We start from the raw sequence: 20,958 nt of genomic DNA on the forward strand, positions 1-20,958 counted from the left end.
CAACCACCTAGACACGAACCACCTAGAAACTAAGAGGAATTAATAGATCGTATTCAACATGCCATCAATCACATCAGGGGAGTGCCAGGAATCTCTGAAAGAGTTGGGCAAAACACTATTCGACTTTATTATGTTTGTGCCGTGTCAGAGGGTCGCCAGTTCGAGCCCCTGCTTTAAGTAAACTAAGTTCTAGCTACAAAAAGCGACATAATTTGTAAAAGACTTTCTGTACGCGAACTAACAGCTGTTGACGGGTTTGCTCCCGGTAAATATTATCATGAAACTACAATGGATGTGTCGGGACCCCAGCGGAAACGCCCCTAGGCCCCGAGAATGGAAGGCTGGCGCTCTACCACCGAGCGTGCGGGTCGCCTTGGATACAACGCCATCTCCAGCAGTCAAAGCATTTGCGATCATGCGTTCTACAGAGCATCCAGCAACAGGACAATCCCTCGGCCAATCGAGCGCATGGCGCCAAGTTGCCGTAGTTTAAAAATAGTGAGCTGTCGACCTACACAACATTAGCAATTTTGGTTCCTACTGGCATCAGCTATCCAGGGTTAAAATTTTGTGAGAAAATTTTTCTCCACCCTCTGTATGTAAACGATCTTCGACGTGGTATACAACAAGCAGAGATAGTTCTTTTTGCAGATAATATCAGTCTTGCAATCAATCCAAGCATATATGCAAGAAACAGACGAAGTAAAAACAAGGTTCTTAAAAGTATCGTTGACTAGTTTTCAGCAAATGGCCTCACCCTCAATTTTAAAAACGCCCACCATATTCAGTTCTAGGAGTGCTACACCAATCATAAGTTTAACACATGGTGAGGATATAACAAATTCATAAGAATCCATATTGACGAAAATTTAAATTGGGAAAAACACATTTTGGAGCTCGTAAAACAAGTTAGTCCAACCACATTTGCGCTTAAAAACATTGCAAATCTTGGGGAGAGACAAACACTAAGTTCACATATTTCGCATATTTTCATTTAATAATGTCAACTGGAATAATGTTCTGTGGTAACTCATCTTTAAGAAAGAAAGACGTCATTGCGTAAAAGCATGCTGTGAGAATTATACGTGGTGCACACCTACGATGATCTTGTAGATATCTCTTTAAGAAGTTTAGCGTTCTGACGACTGCTTCACAGTATATTTATTCCAGTGCAGTTGAAGAGAGACAATCTGGTGCATAATTACAAAACCAGAAGGAAAAATGACAATCATTGCTCCACTTTAAGGCTGTCTTCAGCACACCACTGCAACAAACATACCCAGTGATATAAAATCTCTGACAGACAGCAAAGTAAAATTTGATAACAAACTGAGAAAGTTTCTACTTAATAATTCATACCATTCCGTACAAGAATTTCTATTTTTGTAATGCGTAAAAATTTGTAGGTAAGAATTACTAACTCACAAATGTATGTTTTTCTTTCTTTGTGTAAAATAAATAAATTTGAAAAATTAGAAATGTTCAGAGTGTAAAAATATGTACAAATTAATCTGTGATGTGGATGTATAATGACTCGTTCCATATCATTAAGTCCTAACCTGAAAATGAGTCTAAGAGCATGTTACTAACTAACACTTCAAGGCCGGTCACATGCCTGTTGCTCCGACGAATGTGGGAATTGCACACTGCCGGCCGGGGTGGCCGTGCGGTTCTAGGCGCTACAGTCTGGAACCGAGCGACCGCTACGGTCGCAGGTTCGAATCCTGCCTCGGGCATGGATGTGTGTGATGACCTTAGGTTAGTTAGGTTTAATTAGTTCTAAGTTCTAGGCGACGGATGACCTCAGAAGATAAGTCACATAGTGCTCAGAGCCATTTGAACCATTTGAACTGCACACTACCTGCTTCACCTGCTAACCAAGCGACTAACTAGGCTACTGTCACCGTAGGAACATTCTCTTTGGAGGCAAGCTGCTTGTTTCCGATGCAACACTGCCAGTTTAGTGCCATACTCACACCCTCACATTGACGATGGAACACACAAATTACATCCCGATTCAGTGTTACAGGCTCCAGCCGACTTTTCTTCAAGTGACTAATGAGGTTACGGATACCGTAGGGACATCCTCCTGGGAGTCAAGTTTCTTGATTCTGATACACCACTACCACTTTACTGTAACCCTCGCACCCTCACAATGACGATGGAATGCATAATTACCGTCGTGATTCAATAACACCTGCTCGAACCGACTTCTCTCCAAGCGACTTAGGCAGCTATGGTCACCGTATGGACGTACTCCTGGGAGTCAAGTATCTTGATTCCGATGCACCACTGCCTGTTTACTGTGACCCACACATCATCACGTTGATGATGCAACACAAAAATTGCGTCCCAATTCAATACAACAGGCTCCATCCGACATTTCCAAGCGAATAACGCGGCTTCGCTCACCATATGGACTTCCTCCTGGAAGTCAAGTTTCTTGTTTCCGACGCACCACTGCAAATTTTAGTGTAGATTAGATTAGATTAGATTAGTTCCATGGATCATGAATACGATATTTCGTAATGATGTGGAACGAGCCAACTTTTCCAATACATGACATAATTAAGATAATTTAACAACATACTTAAGTTAATATAACAACTTTTTCATTTTTTTGTGTTTTTTTATTTTTTATTTTTTAAATATTTTTTAATTTATATCTAAAAATTCCTCTATGGAGTAGAAGGAGTTGTCATTCAGAAATTCTTTTAATTTCTTCTTAAATACTTGTTGGTTATCTGTCAGACTTTTGATACTATTTGGTAAGTGACCAAAGACTTTAGTGCCAGTATAATTCACCCCTTTCTGTGCCAAAGCTAGATTTAATCTTGAATAGTGAAGATCATCCTTTCTCCTAGTATTGTAGTTATGCACACTGCTGTTACTTTTGAATTGGGTTTGGTTGTTAATAACAAATTTCATAAAAGAGTATATATACTGAGAAGCTACTGTGAATATCCCTAGATCCTTAAATAAATGTCTGCAGGATAATCTTGGGTGGACTCAAGCTATTATTCTGATTACACGCTTTTGTGCAATAAATACTTTATTCCTCAGTGATGAATTACCCCAAAATATGATGCCATATGAAAGCAACGAGTGAAAATAGGCGTAGTAAGCTAATTTACTAAGATGTTTATCACCAAAATTTGCAATGACTCTTATTGCATAAGTAGCTGAACTCAAACGTTTCAGCAGATCATCAATGTGTTTCTTCCAATTTAATCTCTCAGCGATGGACGCACCTAAAAATTTGGAATATTCTACCTTAGCTATATGCTTCTGATTAAGGTCTATATTTATTAATGGCGTCATACCATTCACTGTACGGAACTGTATGTACTGTGTCTTATCAAAATTCAGTGAGAGTCCATTTACAAGGAACCACTTAGTAATTTTCTGAAAGACAGTATTGACAATTTCATCAGTTAATTCTTGTTTGTCAGGTGTGATTACTATACTTGTATCATCAGCAAAGAGAACTAACTTTGCCTCTTCATTAATATAGAATGGCAAGTCATTAATATATATTAAGAACAACAAAGGACCCAAGACTGACCCTTGTGGAACCCCATTCTTGATAGCTCCCCAGTTTGAGGAATGTGCTGATCTTTACATATTATGAGAACTACTTATTTCAACTTTCTGCACTCTTCCAGTTAGGTACGAATTAAACCATTTGTGCACTGTCCCACTCATGCCACAATACTTGAGCTTGTCTAGTAGAATTTCATGATTTACACAATCAAAAGCCTTTGAGATATCACAAAAAATCCCAATGGGTGGTGTTCGGTTATTCAGGTCATTCAAAATTTGATTGGTGAAAGCATATATGGCATTTTCTGATGAAAAACCTTTCTGGAAACCAAACTGACATTTTGTTAGTACTTCATTGTTACAGATATGTGAAGCTACTCTTGAATACATTACTTTCTCAAAAATTTTGGATAAAGCTGTTAGAAGGGAGATTGGACGGTAATTGTTGACATCAGATCTATCCCCCTTTTTATGCAAAGGTATAACAATAGCATATTTCAGTCTATCAGGGAAAATGCCCTGTTCCAGAGAGCTATTACACAGGTGGCTGAGAATCTTACTTATCTGTTGGGAACAAGCTTTTAGAATTTTGCTGGAAATGCCATCAATTCCATGTGAGTTTTTGCTTTTAAGCAAGTTTATTATTTTCCTAATTTCAGAGGGAGAAGTGGGTGAGATTTCAATTGTATCAAATTGCATAGATATAGCCTCTTCCATTAACAGCCTAGCATCTTCTAATGAACATCTGGATCCTACTATATCCACAACATTTAGAAAATGATTATTAAAAATATTTTCAACATCTGACTTTTTGTTCGTAAAGTTTTCATTCAATTTGATGGTAATGCTGTCTTCCTGTGCTCTTGGTTGACCTGTTTCTCTTTTAATAATATTCCAAATTGTTTTAATTTTATTATCAGAGTTGCTGATTTCAGACATGATACACATACTTCTGGATTTTTTAATAACTTTTCTTAACATAACACAGTACTTTTTATAATGTTTGATACTTTATGGGTCACTATTCTTTCTTGCTGTCAGATACATTTCCCTTTTCCGGTTACAAGATATTTTTATACCCTTAGTGTGCCACGGTTTGTTACAAGGTTTCTTACAAGTATATTTAACTATTTTCTTGGGGAAGCAGTTTTCAAATGCATTTACAAAAATGTCATGAAATAAATTATATTTTAAATTGGCATCAGGTTCACGGTACACCTCATCCCAGTCTAACTGCTCTAGGCTTTCCCTGAAATTTGCAATTGTTAAATCATTGACTGAACGTACTACTTTGGAGGACTGTTTAGTATTGCTCAATGTAGCTATGTCATATTTTGTAACTAGCTGGGCACCATGATCAGAAAGACCATTCTCAACAGGCTGAGCATTTATCTGGTTAAACTTATCTTGGTCTATAAAGAAGTTATCTATCAGTGACCTGCTATCCTTTACCACCCGAGTAGGAAAATCGATAACGGGTGTCAAATTGAAAGAACCGAGTAATACTTCAAGGTCATTTTTCCTATTACCCTCTTTCAGAGAATCTACATTGAAGTCCCCACAAATAATAATTTGCTTCTCCCTGTCTGACAGATAGCACAACAAGGAGTCCAAATTTTTCAGAAATAGATGAAAATTTCCTGATGGGGACCTATATACAGTTACAATTATAAATGTGCCTTTATTTAATTTAAGCTCACAGGCACATGCTTCTATATGTTTCTCTACACAAAACTTTTTTGTTTCTATACTGTTTGCACAATGATAACTTTTGACTTATATGGTAACTCCTCCTTTCTTAATATTTTCTCTCATTACATGTGCAGAGAGCTTATATCCACTTACATTTACCTTATCCATATCAGTAACAATGTGATGCTCAGCAGGCATAGTATATCAATTTCATCCTCTGCTTCTAAATCTTCTAAACAAACCAGAAGCACATCTATTTTATTCTTTAATCTCCCAATATTTTGATGAAATATACTTACATTATTTTTAATTATATTTTTATGAGAACCTTTCCTTATTCCAACATTTGCAGTACTCTCCTGTCTGAGTTTCTCATTCTGCTTAGGCCTAGTTCCTATGCCAATGGTCACATGGTGTTCAGAGAGCCAGATTATGTCAACTGGGTTGGGTGACTTTAATTCATCAATGCACTTACCTAGGACTGAGATACAACTTGGTGGAGATAAAATTTCTGGTGATTGGTGAAAATTTATAATTGACAGCTGTGATTGGTGATCCAATGTGCTAGAATTGTGCTGTTTGATTTCTTTCCTAAACTGAAGATTTGTTTCAATCTTGACCTCTCGTAGAACTTGACATCTTTCTGTCTTACCTATCCTAAAAAAGGTGCTGCTCCAACACCTGTAACGACTGGTATTTTACCATTCGTGATAGTGTCTCCCACCCCTAAATTTCCTGGTATTACCCCAGCCAGTTTCCCCTTCCCTTTCCTGTTGAGATGTAGGCCGTGCCTGGTATAGTCCCACCAACTGAGAGAATCAACAAGAACCACACCAATATGAGCCCCCGCACCCGACCCAAACAGCCGTTCCAACTCCAAATTAACTCCCAACAGAAGAGTTCAAATGAGGCCGGTCATGGCGTCTCAGGACAGATACAAATTCAACATTGGTGTGTCTCGATGCCGACGCAATCTTTACCAGGTCACACTCAATACTGTACCCAGGATCTCTGTCGATGCTGTTCCCTGGCCCTCCCACAATAACCACGGTGTCTTCCCTGGTAAATCCTTTACCCTCATGGCCTCACATTGAAGAAAGAACACACAAACACAGTCACGATTCAGTATTACAGGCTTCTGCTGACTCATCTCGTAACCACAAACGCTGCTACTGTCACCGTATGGACGTTCTGTTGGGAGTCAATTCCTTGTTTTCGGTGCACCACTGTCAGTATACTGTAACCCTCGCACCGTCACACTGACTATGCAACACACAAATATCGTCGTGATTCATCATTACAGGCTCCAACTGACTTCCCTCCAAGCGACAAACCAAGTAACGGTCACCGTATGGACGGTCTCCTGGGATTCAAGTTGCTTGCTTCGGATGCACCACTGACAGTTTACTGTAACCTCGTATCATCAAATTGACGATTGACTACACAAATTGAGTGACGATTCAGTATTACATGGAATTTCTATTGGGAATGAAGTTGCTTGTTTCCGATGCTCCACTGCCTGTTTACAGTAATCCTCACACACTCACACTGACGATGGAGCACATAAATTGCGCCGCGATGCAAAATTACGGACACCAACCGACTTTTCTGAACGCGACTATAAGGGCTACAATCACTGTATGAAAGTTCTGCTGGGAGTCAAGTTTCTTGTTTCTGATGTCCCACTGCCAGTTAGCTATAACCCTCGTACACTCACATTGACGATGGAACACACAAATTTCGTCACGATTCAATATTACAATTTCCAGCCGATTTCAATGAAAGTCACTAACGTGGCTACGGTCACGGTGTGGTCGTTCTCCTGGAAGTCAAGCAGCTTGTTTCTGATGCACCACTGCCGGTTTACTGCGATCATCGCACCCTCACACTAACAGTGGAATATACAAATTGCGTCATGTTTCAATATGACAATCTCCAGCAGATTCCTCTAAAAGTGACTAACGTCTCTACACTCATCGTGTGGACGTTATTCTGAAAGTCAAGTTGCATGTTTCCGATGCTCCACTAACAGTTTTCTGTAACCCTAGCACTGTCACTTGACGATGGAAGACACAAATTGCGTCGAGGTTCAATATTACAACCTCCAGGCGATTTTTCACCAACCAACTAACAAGGCTACGGTCACCGTGTGGGCGTTCTCCTGGAAGACAATTTTCTGGTTTCCTAATCACCACTTCCAGTTTCTTGTAACCCTCGCATCCTCACATTGACGATGGAAAACACAAATTGCGTCGTGATTCAATATTACAACCTCTAGGCAATTTTTCACCAAGTGACTAACAAGGCTACTGACACTGTGTGGACGTTCTCCTGGAAGTCATGTTGCGTGTTTCCGATGCACCACTTCCAGTTATCCGTAACCCTCTCACTGTCACATTGACGATGGAACACAGACTTTGCGTCGCTATTCAATATTACAGTCACCAACCCACTTGTCCGCATGCGACTAAAAAGGCTACGATTACCGTACGGACGTTCTCCTGGGAGTCAAGTTTCTAGTTTCCGATGCACCACTACCAGTTTGCTGTAATGCTCGCACCCTCGCTTTGATGACGGAACACACAAATTACGTCGCAACTCAATATTACAGACACCAACCGACTTCTCTCAATGCGACTAAAAGGGCTTCGGTCACCGTATGGACTTTCTCCTGGGTGTCAAGTTACTTCATTTCTATGCACCACTGCAAGTTCTCTGTAAACCTTGCTCTGTCACGTTGATAAGGGAACACACAAATTACGTAGCGATTCAATATTACACACACCTCCAGAATTGTCTCATCGCGACTAAAAATGCTACAGTCACCGTATGGACGATCCCTGGGACTCAAGTTACTTATTTTTGATACACCACTGAAAGTTTACTATAACCATCGCACCCCCAAGTTGAAGATGGAACACACAAATTACGTCGATATTCGATATTATAGGCCCCAGTCGTATTTTCTCGAAGCCACTAACGTGGCTACAGTTACCACGTGGACGTTTTCCTGGTAGTCTAGTTGCTTGTTTCCGGTGCATCACTGCCAATTTTCTATAAACCTCGCACTGTCATATTGATGATGGAACACACAAATTGTGTCGCGATTCAATGTTACGGACACCAAACATCTAGTCTCAATGCAACTAAAAAGGCTACGGTCACCGTGTGGATGTTCTCCTGTAAGTCAAGCTGCTTGTTTCCTATGCACCACTGCCTGTTTACTGTAACCCTCGCTCACTCACATAGACGATGGAACACCAAAACTGCTTCTAGATTCAATATAACAGACACCAACCGACTTTTCTGAATGCGACTAGAAAGGCTACAATCACTGTACGAACGTACAGCTGAGAGTCAAGTTTCTGATTTCTGATGCCCCACTGCCAGTAAGCTATAACCCTCGCACGCTCACGTTGATGATGGAACACACAAATTTCTCTCCTAGCGACTATAGCGGATACTGTTTTTCCATGGAATCAGGTTGCTTCTTTCCGTTGTACGACTGTCTGTTTAGTGTAACCATAGCACACTCAAATTGATGATGGAGCACACAAATTGCGTCGTAATTCAATGTTACAGGCTCTAGCCGACTTCTCTCCAAAAGACAAATGCAGCTATGTAACAGTATGGATGTTCTCCTGGAAGTCATGTTGCTCGTTTCCGATGCCTCACTGCCAGTTTACTGTAACCCCTGCACTCTCACATTGACGATGAAACACTCAATTTGCGTCACCGATCAATATTACAGGCTGTAGCCGACTTCTTTCCAAGTGACTAATAAGGCTTTAGTCAAGGTATGGACGTTCTCCTGGGAGTCAGTTTCCCTAATTCATGCACCACTGCCAGTTCTCTCTAATAGTCGACCCGCACATTGTCCATGGAAAACAGAAATTGCGTCGCGATTCAATTTTACAGTCTCCAGTCGACTAACGTCGCACGGTCACCATATGCACATTTTCCTATAGTCCAGAGTGCTTTTTTCTGATGCACCACAGCCCGATTACGGTAACCATCGCTCCCTCAAATTGACGTTGGAACACACAAATTAAGTCGAGATTCACATTACAGGCATCAAACGACCCCTCTCCAAGCGAATGACGAGACTACGGTCGTCTTATGGACGTTGTCCTGGGAGTCAAGTTGCTTGTTTACGATACACCAATGCCAGATTACTGTGTTACAGTAAACTGTGTTACAGTAAACTGTCAGTGATACATCGGAAACAAGCAACTTGACTTCCAGGAGAACATCCATACGGTGACATAGCTGCATTTGTCTTTTGGAGACAAGTCGGTTAGAGCCTGTAACATTGAATTACGAAGCAATTTGTGTGTTCCATCGTCAATGTGAGGGTGCAAGAGTTACAGTAAACTGGCAATGATGCATCAGAGACAAACAACTTGACTTCCAGGACAACGACAGTGCGGTGACAGTAGCATCGTTAGACGCTTGAAGATTAAACGCCTAGAGCACATAGTATATAATCAGAACGCAATTTGTGTGTTCCATTTTCAATGTGATGGTGGGAGAGTTACAGTAAACTGGCAGTGGTGCATCGAAAATAAGCAACTTGACTGCCAGGAGAACGTCCATACGATGACTGAAGCCTTATTTGTCACTTGGAGAGAAGTCGGCTACAGCCTGTAATATTGATCCGCGACGCAATTTATGTGTTCCACCGTCAATGTGAGGTTGCAGGGGTTACAGTAAACTGGCAGTGAGGCATCGGAAACGAGCAACATGACTTCCAGGAGAACATCCATACTGTTACATAGCTGCATTTGTCTTTTGGAGAGAAGTCGGTTAGAGCCTGTAACATTGAATTACGTCGCAATTTGTGTGTTCCATCGTCAATGTGAGGCTGCAAGGGTTACAGTAAACTGCCAATGATGCATCAGAGACAAACAACTTGACTTCCAATAGAAAGTCCATAAGGTGACATAGCTGCATTTGTCTTTTGGAGACAAGTCGGCTAGAGCCTGTAACATTGAATTGCGACGCAATTTGTGTATTTCATCGTCAATGTGAGGGTGAAAGTGTTACAGTAAACTAGCAGTGATGCTTCGCAAACAAGCAATTTCTTCCAGAAGAACCTCCATACGGTGACATAGCTGCATTTGTCTTTTGGAGAGAAGTCAACTAGAGCCTGTAACCTTGAATTGCAACGCAATTTGTGTGTTCCAAGGTCAATGTGAGGGTGCAAGGGTTACAGTAAACTGGCAATGATGCATGGGAAGCAAACACTTGACTTCCAGGACAACGACAGTGCGGTGACTGTAGCATCGTTAGACGCTTGAAGATAAGTCGCCTAGAGCACATAATAAATAATCAGAACGCAATTTCTGTGTTCCAATTTCAATGTGAGGGTGGGAGAGTTACAGTAAACTGGCAGTGGTGCATCGAAAATAAGCAACTTGACTCCCAGGGGAGTCCATACGTTGACTGAAGCTTATTTGTCAATTGGAGGGAAGTCGGCTACAGGCTGTAATATTGATCTGCGACGCAATTTGTGTGTTCCATCGTCAATGTGAGGCTGCAAGGGTTACAGTAAACTGGCAGTGATGGATAGGAAACAAGTAACATGACTTCCAGGAGAACGTTCATACTGTTACATAGCTGCATTTGTCTTTCGGAGGCTACTGTCACCGAAAAGTATGTCTCCAGGGAGTCAAGATTTTTTTTTTCCGATGCACCACTGCCAGTTTACTGTAACCCTTGCACGCTCACATTGATGATGGAACACACGAATTACGTCGCGATTCAATACTACAGGCTCTAAGCGACTTCTCTCCAAGCGACTAACTAGGCTACGGTCAGTACAAGGACGGTCTGCTGAGAGTCCAGTTGTTTTTTCTGATGCACCACTGCCTGTTTACTATACCCCTTGCACCCTCACACTGACGATGGAATACACAATTTGTGTTGCGATTCGTTATTACAGGCTCTAGCTGACTTCTTTCCAAGCGACGAATGCTTCTACGTCACCATATGGATGTTGTCCTAGAAGTCAAATTGCTTATTTCCGACGCACCACTACCACTTTAACGAAACTCTCGCACCCTCACACTGAAAATGGAATACATAAATTGCGTTCTGATTCAATATTATATGCTGTTGGTGTCTTCTCTTCAAGCTACTAACGATTACACAGTCACCGTATGGACGGTTTCTTGGGAGTCAAGTTGCTTGTTTCACATGCACAACTGCCAGTTTACTGTAACCCTTGCATCCACACATTGACGTGGCGCCGCAATTCAATATTACAGGCTCTTGCCGACTTCTCTCCAAAAGTAACGTCACCATATGGTCGTTCTCCTGGGAGTCAAGTTGCTTGTTTCCGATGTATCACTGCCAGTTTACTGTAACCCTGGCATCCTCACATTGACGATGGAACAAACAAATTGCGTAGTAATTCAATGTTACAGGCTACAGCCGCCCCTTCTCCAAGAGATTAACGAGTTACGATCACCGTATGGACGTTCTCCTGGGAATCTAGTAGTTTGTTTCCGATGCACCACTGCCAGTTTGCTATAACCCTCGCACTCATCATTGACGATGGAAAACACAAATTGCGTCGCAGATCAGTATTACAGCGTCCAGCCGACTTCTTTCCAAGCGCAAATGCAGCTTCGTCACCGTATGGAGATTTTCCGGGCAGTCAAGTTGCTTGTTTCCGATGTACCACCGTCTGTTTTCAGTAACCATCTCACCAAATTACGTCGCGATTCAATAGCACAGGCTCTAGCCGACCCCTCTCCAAGCAAGTAATGTGGCCTCGGTCAACGAATGTACGTTCTCATCGGAGTCGAGTTGCCTGTTTGTGATGCACGACTGCCAATTTACTGTAACTATCGCTCCATCACATTGACTATGGAACATACAGATTACGTCACGATTTAATATTACAGGCTCCAGTCGAACCCTCTCCAAGTGACTAACGCAATGTACCACTGCCAGTTTACTGTAACTCTCACACCCTCACATTGGAAATGGAACACACAAACTGCGTTCCAATTCAGATTATATGCTGTAGCCGACTTCTCTCCATGTGAATCACAAAGCTACGGTCACCATATGGATGGTCTCCTGCGAGTCAAGTTGCTTGTTTCGCATGTGCTATTGCCAGTTTACTGCCACCCTCACACTGACGATAGATCACACAAACTGCGTCGCCCAGTGTGACTCCCATAGAATATTTAGGGGTCATAATGGATAGGGATCAGTTCGCGCACAATATCCTTTACCGGCAACACTTCTGCAATAATGAACGGCTATAGAGAGGCAGCATGACTCACTGTTTCTGCTGGGGGCTTCCAACGGTGCCTCGCGGAATGGGCGCGCGTTTTGAGACGCCATATCACGGACTGCACAGTCCCTTCCGCCGGAGGTTTGAGTCCTCCCTCGGGCATGGGTGTGTGTTGTCCTTAGCGTAAGTTACTTTAAGTAGTGCGTAAGTCTAGGAACCGATGACCTAAGCAGTTTGGTCCCTTAGGAATTCACACACACACACTTCCAACGATGTGTTGAATCCATGCCACGTCGACTTGCTGCAGTACACCGGGCAAAAGGATGTCCAACACGTTACTAGAAGATAGCCCACGACTGTTTGTCACCTCAGTTACTTTTGGGGCAACAGTCTGCTGCAAACTGTATACAGGTTGCCAATAGCTATATGAATATTTCTTTCGTACTTAGAAATTATTTGTGAGAGTATGTCGATCCATTTGTGTGAACCACGTGTTTTTCTTCACAGTCCTGTTAAACAGCTCATCTGTCTCCGTACAGGAGATGGTATCTAAACGTTCATGAAATACTCGTATATAAATTAAAATAATTACTTCATACTTACATCTTATTCTGCACCCTACATTTCTGTAATTTTTGAAATGCATACCGAAAGTCATTCTTTGTTAGGGGGTCACTATTTCAATCTTCGTCCCTTCATTTTAGTGTATGGGAAAAGCAAGAAGTCACACGGAGCTCGATCTGGTGAGTACGGCGTGTGGGGGATAACGTTCTCATCTTCTCTTTAGACAGAAGTTCTTTAATTACGTATGTCGAATACGTTAATTGGTGACGTACCCAGTCCTTCGTAAGGCACTCCTGTGGACGTCTTCTGCTCAATCCTCTCTCAAACGTCTTAGAACATCCTAATAAGACTGTTGTCCGTCTAATCAGGAGGGACGAACTCTTTATGAACAATCCTGCTAGAATAAAAAAACACGTGTCAACAATGAATTAACGTTACTCTTGAGTTGGCGTGCTTTTTTTGGCCCGAGGCGAAGTAGATCTATTCCATTCGTGATGGTTGCTGCTTAGTTTCAGGATCATGGCCATATACCAAACTTGAAGTGTATTTCTTTGGAAGAAGGTCTGGATTTACTTGAAGTAGTAGTATAAGATCCCTGCAGAACGCAACGTGATACAGCATCTCATAGCAATGAAGCAGTCATGGCACGAACGCCAGAATCCTCGCCGTATAGGAGACAATCAAAAAGTCTCTGTTCGAAGGCCACGCTAACCATTTGCCCACATGTCGGTGCTTAAATACCCGCATCGCAGCCACGAAGGGCTGCATATATGCTGCAGCAAAGCCCCCAAACAGAAACTTTTTGATCGCTCCTTATATCTAACCCTTCTGACAAAATACGTTACATTTAACGTAACCTATTCCAAAAGTGTCGCTGGGGCCGTGGATGAGGCCTGAACATTTTCTGGAGCGATGCCAGTTGATGAGAGATGGGAACGGTCGTTATCATCATTTTTGAAACGGTTTTGTGCGAGTGTACTTACAGCAATTTGTGCACAGAATCAAAATATCAGGAACTTTTGGAAACAACCTCACAGCTACAGTTTACAGACATTATTTTGTAACCATTAAATATGTTTCCATCATATACTAATATTAAAAAGAAGACAGTAATACTACTTTTATACTACCACCACAGGACACTGTCGTCCATTTCGTGACGTAATCACAGATGGCAGCCATGACGTCAGCTGATAGTGCAAGTACCATTATCCAAGATGGCGGCAAACAGTGTGTTCACCACAAGGTCTGGACCTAGTACACAGTACCACCACCAGAGGGCATTGTCGTCTGTTTCGTGAAGTAATCGAAGGTGGTGGGGGGGGGGGGGGGGGATAGTGGGAAAACAACTCTGCCTGTGCTGGACATAAGTTTTTATTTTGCGTGCAGTGTCTCCACCATGAGATCTAGACTCCAACTGACCTAGTACACAATACTGCCACCAGAAGGTGTTGTCATCCCTCCTGTGACATAATCCAAGATGGTGGTCTGGAGGGGGGAAATGGCGCGAAAATGATTCAGCCTGTGCTGGGCTGCTGTAGAAAATAAAGAAGGAGTGTACTTCATTTATTTTGGAACAGTTTATTTAGGGCTGGAGTATGTTTATCACACAGATACAAAGCACATGCTTGGAGTCACACCACACAGCCCACAAATCTGTAAAATACTCCTAAATAACGGTCTGCAGACATGCAAACAACTCCTAATTTACCAAAATAATTTCAGTACACACATGCAGACTCCTCCTAATTAATGCAGTACACTTATGTGTAGACACACTTAGTACTCGTAAAACGTCCAAATAACGCATAGCATAGCCTACAGACCTGCTCACAAAATAATGCAACAGACATGAAACAATGTACGCAGACACCGACCACCATCCCCTGTCCAGTAGACCGCACAGGAGGCTACCCGCAGTCCTGTGAAAGGACATGGGCATCAGCTGTCAAATCATGCACAGCTGCCCTCAAGCATGAGTTGGCGACATCCTTTTCATACTTGGTACCTGAGAAATCCCTCTCAAAATACGTGTTCACCTAGGCACCATTGCTTATGCGACTGGGTGGGAGCACAGATGCTCCAGGGGCACATACCAAAACCGCCACAAGCCACCACCAGACACAAGCCAGCGTGACCCATTGCTCTCACGCCACTGTAGGTGAAAATTGTTTCTATTTTCAAGTACACAATTAGTGTTATACTGATGTCACACAACTCCAAGGCATGCTCACGCCTCTGGGCAGCATGTGTCTTTACCATTGATGACAGAGTAGCACAGGGTGCATTGTTCCTAGTGCGACATGAGAGACACGTCTAACCACGTGTAACTGACCAGCGTGACTGATACAACGCCGTGAAATGCGTGCACGTAGCTACAAGGCATAGCAAGTGCATCTAAAAAGGTTCTCAACCTTATGGTAATGTCACATGACTACGTAAAAAATAAGAACCAAGTCAATCAGGCGGAAATTGTATAGTTTCCCAGAAATAGTTAATGCTCGCTTTCTTGATGTCTCAGCTTGTATGCATGGAAATTTATGCCCTAACAGAAACTGTTTTTGAAAATAGCGCAGAATAACGTCGAACGCAGTCTTTCTTGTGGATCTAACATGGTACCCCATCCATGACATGTTACCCTTCCTGCTTTCAAAAAATGGTTCAAATGGCTCTGAGCACTATGCGACTTAACTTCTGAGGTCATCAGTCGCCTAGTACATAGAACTAATTAAACCTAACTAACCTAAGGACATCACACACATCCATGCCCGAGGCAGGATTCGAACCTGCGACCGTAGCTGTCGCTTGGCTCCAGACTGTAGCACCTAGAACCGCACGGCCACTCCGGCCGGCTCCTGCTTTCAACTTACACAAACGTCCACTATGTAGAGGCTCCTATGTCCCAGCACAAAGGATGTGAATGAGCCGAGCATTACGATTGGCTCTTACCGAATTTGCCGCCGTATTACTGATGCCACAAGTATCGAAGCACTGTCCGTCTTTTTTGCTTCTGCAGGCGAAACTTTCTGCAGTTATTTTACACAGATCGCAATACTGCACTGGCAATTAAATCTTGCAGCTACTGTACATATCGTCAAATACGGAAAGACTCTTACTGATTTACACTGCTCTCCCACTGAGGACAGGAGCTTGAATATTAGAACGTGAAACTGACCTGCGACCCATCAATATATCACTGCATGCCCTACATAATGTCAAATACAGAAAGATTCCTACTCAATTACACTGCTCTCCCACCAAGGACACGAGTTTGAATATTAGTGCATGAAACAGATCTCCATTCCAGCAATATATCACCACATACCATGTCGATGTAGTGAACATACCATCTTTGGACCGAAGTCGCTCTCAGAAGTGTCCTACAAATTCGGGCTTGTTTCCCATCTGCAAAAACACGTAACTGTTTCTGTTCAGAACCTGCTTCCTTGCCTGCTTGCTTTTCTACACGCATCTCCAGACTCGGGGATTACAAGAACACATGTATTTTCGCATGGTTTGCCATAATGTTATACCATTTTCGTGGTACTTCTCAATATCAAGCACTAGGCAGCATCCTACCGATCGCTAGCGCAACATAATTCCCAAGATACAGACTGGAAATTATTTCTCTACAAACCCTAAACTTTAGCTGGGTGGGGTGTGCTGTAAACCACTGACTAACTAGAAACTTGTCACATCTGCGAAGACATTAACTCGGCAGCTCCAAACAATTAGAGGAAACTGATATTTCCACTCTTGAATACCAACGTTAGTGATGTAGTAGATTCCAAATCATTCCTATAATTTACAAGGTCAACTAAAGTGTTTCCCATGTCTAGAGTGCCGGCAAACGTGTCTTACACATGCTAGACGCATACACCACAATCGATGTTCTCTTAACTAATTACAGGCGTGAAACGTGCGGAAGCAGTCAACCGAACAAATTACATGGGGGGATAACGATCCAGTGCAAACACACGCACCTACACATTCAATCTTCTCAAATTTCCATGTAATCACGAAAGCTATCCAACAGATACTATTAGTTCGCTATTCGGTCGTCTAGAGGACAACATGGTTAATTCATCTACATTACTACACTCCAACAGGCATCTCCAGTCTGACAGCTCCTACCATTAACGGGAAATGTGAATCCCCCTCCACAGGTCACCAGCGCTGCAGGCGGAGCACGCACAGGTAGGACGTTTATCCTAAGAAATCGGTCACATATATATTTTATCCCTGTACTTACAACTAAATGTTACGATCGCTGTCTTAGTTGAACGACATTCAACAATGTGCGAAGTATCGGAAATACATTCTGTTGACAAGTGTGGCTCTGGAAATAGAAATACCAGTACCATTCTTATGATTTGACATACTCTTCCCATGCTATCACACTACTCCACATCAAATCCATCCCTTCCTTATAACTGTACTTAGTCATATCCTTTGCACATGTCGGAACACAAACACATACTTTATAAGCCTGATGCTCAAATGCGAACATATTATGCACCCCCTACTACTAAGTGTAACACTTCGTCAATAACTGATCGCTGGCAATACGAAATAGTACTGAGAGAAGATCAACCATGGGTGGACATGTTTCGTAAGTTTTCCTTGCGAGTGCTACCACCGTGTCCCAGAAAGAGAGACGTAATCAGCCAGATGTTAACAAAACTCGATCCCAACAACTACTGTATGTTAGTGTCACAAGCGGTCATGGTTCCACAGGTGCACACAAGCATCCATGTTAAAAGCGATACTGGCTTTATAAATCGAGGTACGACATTAGCTCTCAATGAGCGGTTTTTTTTTTTTTTTTTTATCCAGAAAATTTCCGAGACAGTGATCGCTGGAGTGTAGGTTATCAGAGCAGCACTCCAGTTACACGTAGCCGATGATGCAACAAGGTGGTAAAATCGCTGAATTTTGAAAGTGATTCGGCTAAGTGACGTGGTATGTAAATGGTATTTGCGACTGCCTCACACCACCCCAGCTAGATATCTCTATAGTACTTGTAACGTATTCTGACTCGATACCAGATCAGAGGTTCTGCGATATATCCGTTGAGTTATAGGCGATGACTGATTGAGAAGGAACACAAACAGTAGTAGCAGTAGTAGTAGATGATGTGCTGATTGAGGTTGCAAGAAAATGTACACTAGCTTTTCATACAGGTAAGAAAAGGGGTTCGCTACGCTTTCAACTACCTAGTGGCAGCTACTTTTCAAGGTCATACAACCGGTCAATTCCACATCCGAAATACAGGCACATAGATCGATGAATCTAGGAAATGTCTAGAGATTTTTGGTAGGTTGGCGAATAAGACAGATAAATATCCTCTTACAAAATATTTATTAACTTTTGCATATACATATATACACAGCAAACAAATCTTTTCTTATTTTAGTTAGGTGAAGCTATAATAATATTCAATTTCATTTTTAACTTATAGCTTAAATCCACATCTGAATCATCAATTTCTTTCTGCAACCAGTAATTTGACAAATACGGAGAAGGTATGTTCTCGAATTCTAATACATATATAATTTTCTTCCTGTAAAATATTTGTTTATGGCTTTAACTATTAGCTCTGTTCCTTCCTGCAGTTCTTCTAGGCGAGAGCGTTCGGGGATTTTAATTTTTCCTCATATCTCCTCCATGACGCTATTGTTAAAGCGTTCCTCTGTGTATGTAGGCAACTCTTCTGTTCCACATTCTTGGGGGATTTCTGTATAAAACTTACAATTTACGACTTGTGCAGACGAATGTCCATTAAATGAAGTTATTCCATCAGTTTTAAACTCGGTAAATGGCTGTTCTGTTGCTAGGTGGACAACATCCAGCTCGCCTCACTTGGATAGAATATAACCATCCTTTTTAAGCCAATCCAAATGAGAATAGAGCTTAATAAACACACTTTTCGTGTATCCGTTAATATACTAAACGCTCTCGATTCCACTGATTTCGGCCAGTACACCAACACAACAATTCGGCGATATCTATATCGGACGGTATTGTGGAGAACAGGGTTCTAGACTGAGAAAAATAAGTTCCTCCTGCTTTAACATAACACTTCTGTGTAATACTAATTTCTCTTTGTTGGAGTCTGTGTTAAGAATCTCTACGTAGTTTACAGGTAGATAATTAAAACTGTATGCAGAGAGAGCATAACTTATAAGCTTTTACCAGTCTTGAGAGTTCGGCAGACTTACTTGTACACCAGTCAATTTTCGGGTGTTCTTATTACCCCAGTAAAAGTGCAGAACGTTGTTAAATACCACCCAGCAACTGCTCTGTAAATTATTAGCTAGCCGACACCACATAGACACGATTGGCACAGAGTAAAGTCGAGCACTTTGTAAACACTGCTTGTTAGTGTCTAACTTACACAGCTTTGCACTGGGTCCAGCGCAATATCCATTCTGTAGTTGTCTGTAGTCCCTCCAGCCTGGTAATGCCATGCTCTTTAGCCAAAGAAAACATAAAAGTTTCCCGTAGTCGCGTGACTGGACACTTTACAAAGTCTATAAGATGGTTACCGATGACTTTGCTTACTTCTGGACTTGCGATTTGACATATAAATTTGTTACATACCTTTACAAATGGAGCTCATCCAGGTTAAACAATCTATTTCAGCTGTCTTATCATTGTCCACAATCACATTGCTGCTTCCCTGATGGTCTTCTTCCATGCAGAAGTCGTGGGTCGATATTATGCAGTTTCATATCTCAATTTTATTAAAAATTCCGGAAAAGTGTTGGGTTATGTCTAAATCCAAAAGGTAAAAATCGTCTACAAATAGCTGCTGCAATATTCCTGGCAACTCTTCCATTAGAACATCCAATTTAACGTCGGCTAGTTCCACTTTATATGGTATAGCCACAGGATTTTTATAGTCCTTCGAAATGATTTCCAGTGCTTCTTTGCCCATTTTATCCAATATTCCTCTTGCTGCCACACTGTCGCTTCCATGTAGTCGCTGTTAGTAGTAGTTTATCCTGTAGTGAAGTAGAAGTGGATAGTTCCTGTGAATTATTATGGGTGGAGGTTACACTCAACAACCGAACTAGGTTAATAATTGGCTCCTTTTACCGACCTCCCGACTCAGCAGCATTAGTGGCAGAACAACTGAGAGAAAATTTGGAATACATTTCACATAAATTTTCTCAGCATGCTATAGTCTTAGGTGGAGATTTCAATTTACCAGATATAGACTGGGACACTCAGATGTTTAGGACGGGTGGTAGGGACAGAGCATCGAGTGACATTATACTGAGTGCACTATCTGAAAATTAACACGAGCAATTAAACAGAGAACCGACTCGTGGAGATAACATCTTGGACCTACTGATAACAAACAGACCCGAACTTTTCGACTCTGTATGTACAGAACAGGGAATCAGCGATCATAAGGCCGTTGCAGCATCCCTGAATATGGAAGTTAATAGGAATATAAAAAAAGGGAGGAAGGTTTATCTGTTTAGCAAGAGTAATAGAAGGCAGATTTCAGACTACCTAACAGATCAAAACGAAAATTTCTGTTCCGACACTGACAATGTTGAGTGTTTATGGAAAAAGTTCAAGGCAATCGTAAAATGCGTTTTAGACAGGTACGTGCCGAGTAAAACTGTGAGGTACGGGAAAAACCCACCGTGGTACAACAACAAAGTTAGGAAACTACTGCGAAAGCAAAGAGAGCTCCACTCCATGTTTAAACGCAGCCAAAACCTCTCAGACAAACAGAAGCTAAACGATGTCAAAGTTAGCGTAAGGAGGGCTATGCGTGAAGCGTTCAGTAAATTCGAAAGTAAAATTCTATGTACCGACTTGACAGAAAATCCTAGGAAGTTCTGGTCTTACGTTAAATCAGTAAGTGGCTCGAAATAGCATATCCAGACACT

This window comes from Schistocerca serialis, chromosome 9 (genome assembly GCF_023864345.2).
Source record: "Schistocerca serialis cubense isolate TAMUIC-IGC-003099 chromosome 9, iqSchSeri2.2, whole genome shotgun sequence".
NCBI lineage: Eukaryota > Metazoa > Arthropoda > Insecta > Orthoptera > Acrididae > Schistocerca > Schistocerca serialis.